This window comes from Aedes aegypti, chromosome 3 (assembly GCF_002204515.2).
Source record: "Aedes aegypti strain LVP_AGWG chromosome 3, AaegL5.0 Primary Assembly, whole genome shotgun sequence".
Taxonomy (NCBI): Eukaryota; Metazoa; Arthropoda; class Insecta; order Diptera; family Culicidae; genus Aedes; species Aedes aegypti.
In genome coordinates this window covers 205,909,480-205,919,464 of record NC_035109.1, presented here as the reverse complement: position 1 = coordinate 205,919,464, position 9,985 = coordinate 205,909,480, and the positions used below count along the sequence as shown (strand labels likewise).

General features: G+C 34.9%; 1 long non-coding RNA gene across 1 annotated transcript; it reads left to right on the top strand.

Annotated features, from left to right (window-relative positions):
* Positions 1–8,070: 8,070 nt before the first annotated feature.
* Positions 8,071–8,904, top strand: LOC110679239. The gene is made up of 2 exons (XR_002502322.1): positions 8,071–8,230; positions 8,284–8,904. It is a non-coding gene; the product is annotated as an uncharacterized LOC110679239 (long non-coding RNA).
* The last annotated feature ends 1,081 nt before the right edge of the window (positions 8,905–9,985 follow it).

The following is a 9,985-nucleotide window of genomic DNA, read 5'->3' as shown; positions in this document are numbered from 1 at the left end:
TTGGGTCCATCATCTTTGCACTCGATGCAATTACTACTAATGTGGACAAAACACTCTTGAACTTTATCAAGCAGATTATATCAAGTTTGATTATATATTTTTTTAAGGGTGGCTAATTTCGTACTCAGAATTGTTCACTGGGTTTCGTTCTGTAGGCTTGGCTAATGGATTAAGTAACCCACTAGACATCATGTTTCTTTATTTCATTTAGATTTTTTTAGAATTTTAAGTTTTTTTTTCCATACACCGTCTTGGGAAAAAAACCTCTTAGCAGTTCTCTTCTTTTTTCGTTTATTCACTGAATATGGTTGCAACTGCGAAAAAAAGGAAGGGTGAATTCACAACTTCCTTCCAAAAAGCGGGTTTTGAAACTGTTGCTAAACGTTGCAGAATTCGAAGGAAGGACAATTCTCCGGAATGCGCGCTTTCTTCCAAGGGTGAACTGATTATTGTTGATAATTGGAACGAAATTTGCAATCAGTTCGATCATTTAGACAAATTTTCTGAACACCAAATCGAAGCAGTCTCTAGCCCAGGATTCAAGTGAGGAAACAATGAGTGCGACCTATCGTGGTCAGATGTTCCGAATTTTGGGGATTTAGGCAGGAGATCTTGAACTCCATTAGGGGAATCAAGGTTTCCTTCCAAATCGCAAAGAAAGGAGACTGTCGCGTTTTGCCGGAAACTCTTAAAGATCGCGAACTTCTTCTCAAACATCTTGAAGAGAAGAAGCACATTTTTTAACTTATGAAGATGATGAACGTTTGTTGAAGGTCGTCTTGAAAGATTTGTCAAGTGACTAAAAGTCACTCCCCCCATAAACCCTTACCTAATTAATGGATTAACGGGCTTGGATTTTCTTTTCTTCAAGTAATCATTACGAAAAAAACAATCTGGCATTCGTCAGAAAGGGTTTTCTCAAGAACACTATTTAATTCACTTTAGCAAAAGTGATCCAAATAAAAAGGACGTCTGTCCGGTGAAGAGAAACACCAAAAGTTTGTATGCGCTAATTGCGGGGCAACCATAACTCAAACCTTTTCAATCTCAAACGAATCGTTAAGGCTCGTGCAGGCAGATGAACGGCAACGATTTTTGTAACCGGATTTTCCCAGGTAGCATCTCCAACAATGCTCATTTTTCAGTTAATGATCGTTTGCTTAATAACACAGTTCGACAAAAAAAAAAATCAATCTGAACGCGGATGGTAAGCGATTTTAGTGACACTACAATCCACCAGCGTGGTTTATGAACATTCCCTTGACCATATTGTGGAGCCGTCCAAAAATTGCATGTTCATATTAAGGGGGGGGGGGGGGTCTATTCAAAGGCGACGGTTCATATACAGAAAAATAAAAATTTGAAGAGTTGACCACAATTGAAAATGAAAAATACCAAACATATAATCACGTGGTTCATGGAGGATCCCTTGCAAGTTATTTTGTTTCTTGTTTACTATAATGAATTTAAGATCTAACATACAAACGATCTTTTCATACATTTCTATCAATATGATAGTGTGATGCCTATATCATCTTTGCTTCATTTGTCATATATGAACAGCACAATGACAATACTTCATTTGGTTACAAAAAGTGCCTTTTAATTGTTCTTCTTCTTTTTGACGTTACGTCCCAACTGGGACAAAGCCTGCTTCTCAGCTTAGTGTTCTTATGAGCACTTCCACAGTTATTAGCTGAGAGCTTTCTTTGCCGATTGTCCATTTTTGCATGTGTATATCGTGTGGCAGGTACGAAGATACTCTATGCCCTGGGAATCGAGAAAATTTCCTTTACGAACAGATCCTCGACCAGCGGGATTCGAACCCACGACCCTCAGCATGGTCGTGCTTGAATATCTGCGCGTTTACCGCTACGGCTATCTGAGCCCCACTTTTAATTGTTATTGGACATTAAATCATTTAAACAAATATAAAAAAATAAACATTTTCAAAATGAATTTGTTTATTGTTCACGGAGATCTACAATTCCTTGAAGTAACAGTAAAGTTTATTTGCAGCTACATTATCTCCTGCATTATTTTTTGTACATCACCTTTTTATACTTTTGCTACAATGTAAAATAGTACTTCGAATTGAGATAAATAAAATGGAATATATGTTTCATGATATTTTAATAACGTTTTTTTCTATATGTATTGAACATCAATATATTTCTTTTTTTTTTTCTATCTTTATTTACGAGATTTTTAGCCCTGGGCTAGTTCATCTCGGGACCAACGGCTTTACTTCCCTTCCGAAGGAAGTTGTCACTGATTTTTTTTGTGACTATCTCGGGGATGGGATTCGATCCCAGGTCCTTGGCATGAGAGGCGTGTGTTCTAACCACTACACCAGGTCCGTCCTCATCAATATATTTTGTTTTGTTTGGTGATTGTCTTTTTTGTTCTTCTGGATCTTTTTGTCGAACTTATGTTTTTCCATTGCATTGACGTTTTTTTTTTCTTTGTTAGTATTATTCCAAACATTGCATTCATTTCTTATATCTAGGTGTCCTGTGTTATTAGAGGACACTATCATCCTAATTTAGTAAAACAAATTTAGGATTTTATTAACATTTTGTTAACAACATATTACATTTCATTTGCCGTAGCAGTTCAGATTTTTTACAGGTGAGTTGATTTCACCTGCTTATAAGAGAAAAAAAAAGGTTTGAATATACTTAACCTAACTTAACCTAAACATATAACGCATTAATTGTGGCAATAGAAGATTGTAACGATTTTTGCCTGAAATTAATAATTATTTTATTTGACATTTGTTCCAATGTTTCAACATTGGATATTCTATGTAACTCATCGGTACTATACCAGGGAGGAAGCTTCAGAATCATTTTCAAAATTTTATTTTGAATTCTCTGCAGAGCTTTCTTCCTGGTATTACAACAGCTAGTCCATATTGGTACAGCGTACAACATGGCTGGTTTGAAAATTTGTTTGAATATCAAAAGCTTGTTCTTAAGACAAAGTTTTGATTTTCTATTAATAAGGGGATAGAGACATTTTACATATATATTACATTTGGCTTGAATGTCCTCAATGTGATTTTTGAAAGTTAAATTCTTATCTAGCATGAGCCCTAGATACTTAACTTCATTTGACCAATTTATTGGAAACCCTCTCATCGTGACAACATGTCTACTTGAAGGTTTCAAATAAAGAGCTTTTGGTTTATGTGGGAATATTATTAGTTGAGTTTTGGTAGCATTAGGAGAAATCTTCCATTTTTGCAAGCATGAACAAAAAATATCCAAACTTTTTTGCAATCGACTACAGATGACATGCAGGCTTCGTCCTTTGGCGGAGAGGCCTGTGTCATCCGCAAACAAGGATTTTTAACTACCCTGAGGTAACTCAGGTAAGTCAGATGTGAAAATATTGTATAATATTGGTCCCAAAATGCTGCCTTGGGGAACACCAGCTCTTACAGGAAGTCATTCAGACCAGGAGTTCTGATAATTAACCTGAAGGTACGATTTGACAGATAACTTTGAATTATTCTAACAATGCACAATGGTCGGAAAAAAGTGAAGTTTGGCCAAAACTATTTTTATCGCCTTAATCGATGAAATATGTAATCTAAATATGTTCTTTTGCGTTTTTGTTGTTTCAGAAGGGGTTATTTACAAATTATGTAACTTTGAAAAAAAAAAATTATATTTAAATTGTTGTCAAACTGGGCTTAAAGCACAAATTTTGTTTATATTTGATCGAGTTTGACCAAAATGTGTATGAATAGTGGTTAAATATATTTTAAATAAACTTTGTATGAAAAATATCGTCAAAATATATGTTAAATATTGAATTATTCAAATAGCTCTAACTGGAAAATCAGCAAATTTCTGCAAAAATTTTAAAGGTTTTTTGTAAGATCCAAGGATGCTTTTTGATGTGCAATATTCGAAACGGCGGCGACATGACGCAACAAGAGTTGTTTTTCATGTTCAAAATCATCAAAATTACTAAAATGTAATATTGAATGATATTAAAACTTCAACCAAACATTTTTTTCCATCCTCATGCTCGATAAAAGAGTTGAACCATATGCTTTCAGATAGTGGGTAACTTTGAGGAAATATTGCATTCCTAAATTATAAATTTTGTGCTCTATTTTTTTGTTACATTTTTCAATTTTCTGACTTCAGTCAGTCTGCCGTCATAAAAGTCATAGAAATTTAAATTTTAGTTCAATTTCAATTAAGGATCATAATAATATAACACATGATGTATATTTTAAAATTAAAAAAATCATAAAAACCTCAAAAAAAATTTGGTAGTTTTGGCCGCCCCTTTATATGGAGCCCGACCATTGTGTAATGTATGTTGGAAAATTGAAGTTTTTTAATTTTACGATCAAACCTTCATGCCAAACACTGTCGAATGCTTTTTCTATATCTAGAAGAGCAAGACCAAAGACAAATTAAAGACCTCCATGTCCCTTGCAATTGCCCAAAATTTTATGGCTCGTAAGGTAATCTAGAATGCTGTGAAAAGTGTACTGTGATTTGTCAAACTTGGGTACCTTTTACACTACCGAGGGACCAAATGCAGTACTAGAAGTGGTACCCAATCTGAGCCCGAGTGGGACGGACCTGGCAAGACCCGTAGAACAGCCTTCAGATTTTTTGGAAAGGATCAAATTTGATACACGTAAAAGTTGTGAGTGGTCGAATGTCCATGTCGGAATCCAAACTGTTCATTGGCAAAAATTGAATTTTCATTGATTCATTAATTCATCATTCTGTTCAAAATAACCTTTTCAAAAAGTTTACTGATGGAGGAAAGCAAACTGATTGGACGATAGCTGAAAGCTTCTGCGGGATTTTTGTCTGGTTTTAAAATTGGAACAACCTCAGCATTTTTCCATTTGTCAGGAAAATATGCTAATTGAAAACATTTGTTACATATATCAACTAAAAATGATAAGCTACGTTCTGGAAGTTTCTTGATGAGGATGTAGAAAATTCCATCATCGCCAGGAGCTTTCATATTTTTGATTTTTTTAAATAATAGTTCTCACTTGTTCCAAATCAGTCTCAAAGGCATTTTCGGAAACGTTCTCTTGATTGAGAATATTTTCGAAGTCCTGAGTAACTTGATTTTCAATTGGACTAGTACGTCCTAAATTAAAATTGTGTGCACTTTCAAACTGCATAGCAAGTTTTTGAGCTTTTTTGCAATTAGTTAGTAATAATTTGTTTTCCTCTCTCAATGCCGGTATTGGCTTCTGAGGTGTTTTCAAAATTTTAGATAATTTCCAAAAAGGCTTAGAGCCAGAGTTCAATTGAGAAATTTTATTTTCAAAATTTTTGTTTCTTAATTGTAAAAAACGTTTTTTGATTTCTTTTTGCAAATCCTGCCATATAATTTTCATAGCAGGATCGCGAGTGCGTTGAAATTGCCTTTTCCTCACGTTTTTAAGACGGATCAAGAGTTTAAGATCATCATCTATAATCATGGATTCAAATTTTACTTCACATTAATTGCAATGTTTTTGGCTTCAACAATGGAATTTGTTAAAGTTTCAAGAGCATTGTCAATATCAATATTCGTTTGTAAAGGAATATTAATATCAAGATTAGAGTCAATAAATGTTTCATATATATTCCAGTTGGCTCGTAAATAATTGAAAGTGGAGCTGACAGGATTGAGAATCGCTTCATGTGACATTTGAAATGTAACAGGGACATGATCAGAATCAAAATCAGCATGAGTAATCAGTTGGCTACAAAGATGACTAGAGTCGGTTAAGACCAAATCAATCCTTGATGGATTTCTAGAAGAGAAAAAACATTTAGGGCTATCAGGGTATTGAATTGAGAAATATCCTGAAGAGCACTCATCAAATAAAATTCTGCCATTGGAATTACTTTGAGAATTATTCCATGACCGATGTTTGGCATTAAAGTCACCAATGACAAAAAAATTCGACTTATTGCTAGTCAATTTTCGCAAGTTAGTTTGGAGCAAATTAACTTGCTGTCCAGAGCATTGAAAAGGCAGCTACCGTCGATGGGGGTGACAATGAGTCTAGGGGGTGAGATTGGGTCAAAACGGAAAAATATTATTTATTAAATATTTCAGCTAATAACGCTGATATACCAAAAATAATAATTCATATGTTAGGGAACATATTATTACACGTAATTTATCACAATATACATTTTTAGAATTAGTAGTTTTTGTTTACTATATCAATAAACTTGTATGTTAAAACTAGATAAAATTTAAATTTCTCCTGTGCAAAGTATCACGCATGTACTTCAACCTCTATCGTTATATTAGTAGAAGGTTGATAATCTTTTCATTACACTTCACACGTATTTTCCGGAATCTATTTGATGTTTACACACAAATTTCATTTTTTTCGGTACGATGTCTAAAACATCAAAAATGGGGGTGAAATTGGGTCAAGCAAGAAGGATAGTATATGAATTTGCAAGACCACTTTTTTGACATTTTAGGGGGCCGGGTAATCTCTTTTTTTATTAAGATGTGTTTATTTTTACTACATACAGCATCTCTGAAACATAAAAGTATTCCGAGTATTCCGTGAATTGAATAACAACACAACGCAAGACCAAGCTGAGAGTCGTGGGTTCGAATCCCGCCGGTCGAGGATCTTTTCGGGTTGGAAATTTTCTCGACTTCCCAGGGCATAAAGTATCTTCGTACCTGCCACACGATATACGCATGCAAAAATGGTCAATTGGCAAAGAAAGCTCTCAGTTAATAACTGTGGAAGTGCTCATAAGAACACTAAGCTGAGAAGCATGCTTTGTCCCAGTTGGGACGTAACGCCAGAAAGAAGAAGACAACGCAGTTTGACAACGTCTCAAACCAGCAACTGCATTCCGTGCGCAGCAACATCGTAAAATTTTATTAAATTTATTTATTTTTTTGAAATTTAATTATTTATCAGTATTTTCATATTATAGGGTAAAAGCACCGGTTTTGGCCAGCCTAAGAGAAAATGTCAATAAAAATTAAATGGGAAGCCATAATTATAGTACAAATATGTCAAATGCAAACTTTCAATCCATATTATGTGTGTAAAATATCAAAACTGAGCTAATACTATTTTTTCGCTTTGAAAATCTCGTTGGTCAATATAGGCCAATGGAACCAGTTTTGGCCAGAGATTTAATTTCGGTTAAAATTATAAGGAAAATGAATTGTTTTTCTTATGTTTTAAATCAGTTTGGACGAGTTAATGAATGTAGCTCTATCATGTGAATGTGATCTACTTAACATAAAAGGTTTCATGCTGGTTGGATATGTAAAACGGTGTATGATCCCTTATGGCTACAACTGGCGTATGGCCAAAACCGGTGCTTCTACCCTAGGGGTCAATTTTATAAGTCGAGTCGATCAAAATGACTCGACTGGAGTCACTGTCGACCAAAAAAATCACTCGACACGACTCTATCACTCGAGTTTTTTGACAGTTGTCACGCTATGTGACTGGATTACTATGGGAGTCGATGAATGACATCTGAAATATGCATGCTTACTTTGATCGACAGTGATTATAGACGAGTCACATGAATATGCTCGATTTGCAAAATAGATCCCATAGAAACATCTCACGGAAGTACAAAGGAGTTGGATCGTTGAAATACTGGGATTATGACGTCAACATATTGAATATATTGTGGGATGTCGCACCGAAATTTAACTAATTGCGAAGGTTTAAAATAATCACTGTTTCAGTATACCTTTGGGGAAACTGAATAGGCTTTATGGCAATGGGGATGAGACTTCGAAGACAATTTGAGGAAAAAAACAAGAAAATTTATATAAACTTGACGATAAATGTTGGATTTACATATTTTTTTCTCACAGATCTCCAATTTTTTGGTAGAATCGTTCATTTATGTGGGTTTATCATACCTGTGAAACATCTTAGATATCTTTTCGTATTATTTGCATCGTATTTCATCAATATATTTCAGCTGTGAATGGTTTTGCAATCATATTCTCAAAAACAAGTTATTTCAATTACAGTGACCCAATGTCACTCCCTCTATGGGGTGAGGTTGGGTCAAGGGGTGGATCACTTTTTCACTGCACATCAAATGTACATCAAATTGCATTAAATGCATTTTTTCGATATTCACATCAGCTTAGCACTGGTCCTTTTTATCATGCCGTGCTATAGCAACGCATTATTGTTTGTTGTGAAAGGATCAACATTGTTTTACTGTCTCAGGTTTTACTCTTCCTAATAAAATAAACAATTTACTAATATTTTATTCGTTTCAGATGCTCAAGCTGTAGCTTCAGAACGAATATGTTATACAAAGCTTTCTCGAGCCCACGGCAATCCGGTTATGGATCCTTGAAACGAACAGCGTCCGATCATCCCATATTAACAAGTTTTGTTAGTACACAGTGCAGTTCATGAGTTAGAGGATGATAACTTGAAAAAAGAAATCATCGTTCCACATCCCTGTCGGAACCATCTTCCTGAGAAACGCACATACTGTGCCTTAATAATGATGACGGTGGAACAACCAACAAAAGCCTCGAAAATTATTTGTCTAAATAGCTTGTTTTATTTCTTTCAACAATAAATTCTAGACTATATGTATAAAAGCATTATCCTTCTTATTTCTACATTGCTTCCAAAAATCTTTCCTAATACAAAAATGTTCAGGTTGCTATTGAACGTATATACGGAACATATTTTTGCTGAAATAATTTCATAATATTGGCCATGAGTAACAGCAAATGAACAGATCTTTAGGTCATAAATCAAGTACCACAGCGTGTGAAAAGCTACTTCCGGATAACTACTTCTATAACAGAGCGCAAGAGAGCTACGCTTTTGATTTGATTCTATGCATTAGCAGCTTTGACGAATAAAACAACCACTAATCATTACGGATGGGTTTTCTTTTCATTTGAGCACGTCAATGGTCCATCTCCACAATATGACGATTTCAAGCTTCCCTGAAGCTAGAGTCCACCTTGTAATCAGCTTAATTTCCACAAAAAATTAACGCTTTTTGATGAAGTTGTTACTCAAATGTCGATATCCGATACTCTAATGACAAATGAATCCCGGTCCCTCAAGGCACTACAAAACAAGATTGACAATCATTTGGGTGAGGTAGAGTAGCTCTTCTTAAGTTTGTAGAAAAATGAGTTTGACACTTCAACAAGTACAACAATGAAACGTTTGAGCAAGCCATGAATTTCAAATCTATCGAGTGTGCATTTAAATGCATTTCGATTTAACAGATGCATCAGGAGTGATTCACCCCTTGGGTTGGGTCATTTTTTCATTCACTTCTGGTACCGCTGTGAATTAATATATTTCTTTAATCTTTTTAACAGTTCTTAATGTACCCTCAAAGTATATGCACACCAAATTTGAAGTTTATTGGAGTTAAATTGCGATAGTTATTCAATGAATAAATCGTACAAATCCCTTTTTGACCCATTCTCAACCCCAACGACGGTATGAAAATATATTTTTGCAATTGCGTTGTATATGAGCCTACTTTTCATCTAGAAAATGAGCAATGGCCTACTTTTCAACTAGTCGGAACAGTGCTGAAAAGTTCTTTTTTTCAGTACTTGTAACGATGCTGAAAAGCAGCACTTTTCAACACTGTTTTGAGAGTCGTCAACTTTCATACAAGTCTTATCACACGATACTCCTCTAATTGCTCTGGATTATTCTAAAACTTATTGAACTTGCATCTGATTTTACATCCGTTGGGCGATCCAGATCCAACTCAGGGGAGCGATTCTGATTTAGCTAGCATGTAAAAAATCTGGACCTTTCTGCGGCGGTTCGTGTAGGCCAATGTGCTATAATACAGGTGAGGAGATGATTCTGTATAATACACAACTGTTTGTATGTATTAGTGCACTGATTGTGTTTTCACACAGCAACCATTTGCATTATGACTATGTGTGACGTCATACAGTTCGTTATCGAAAGTTTCTAAGGCTG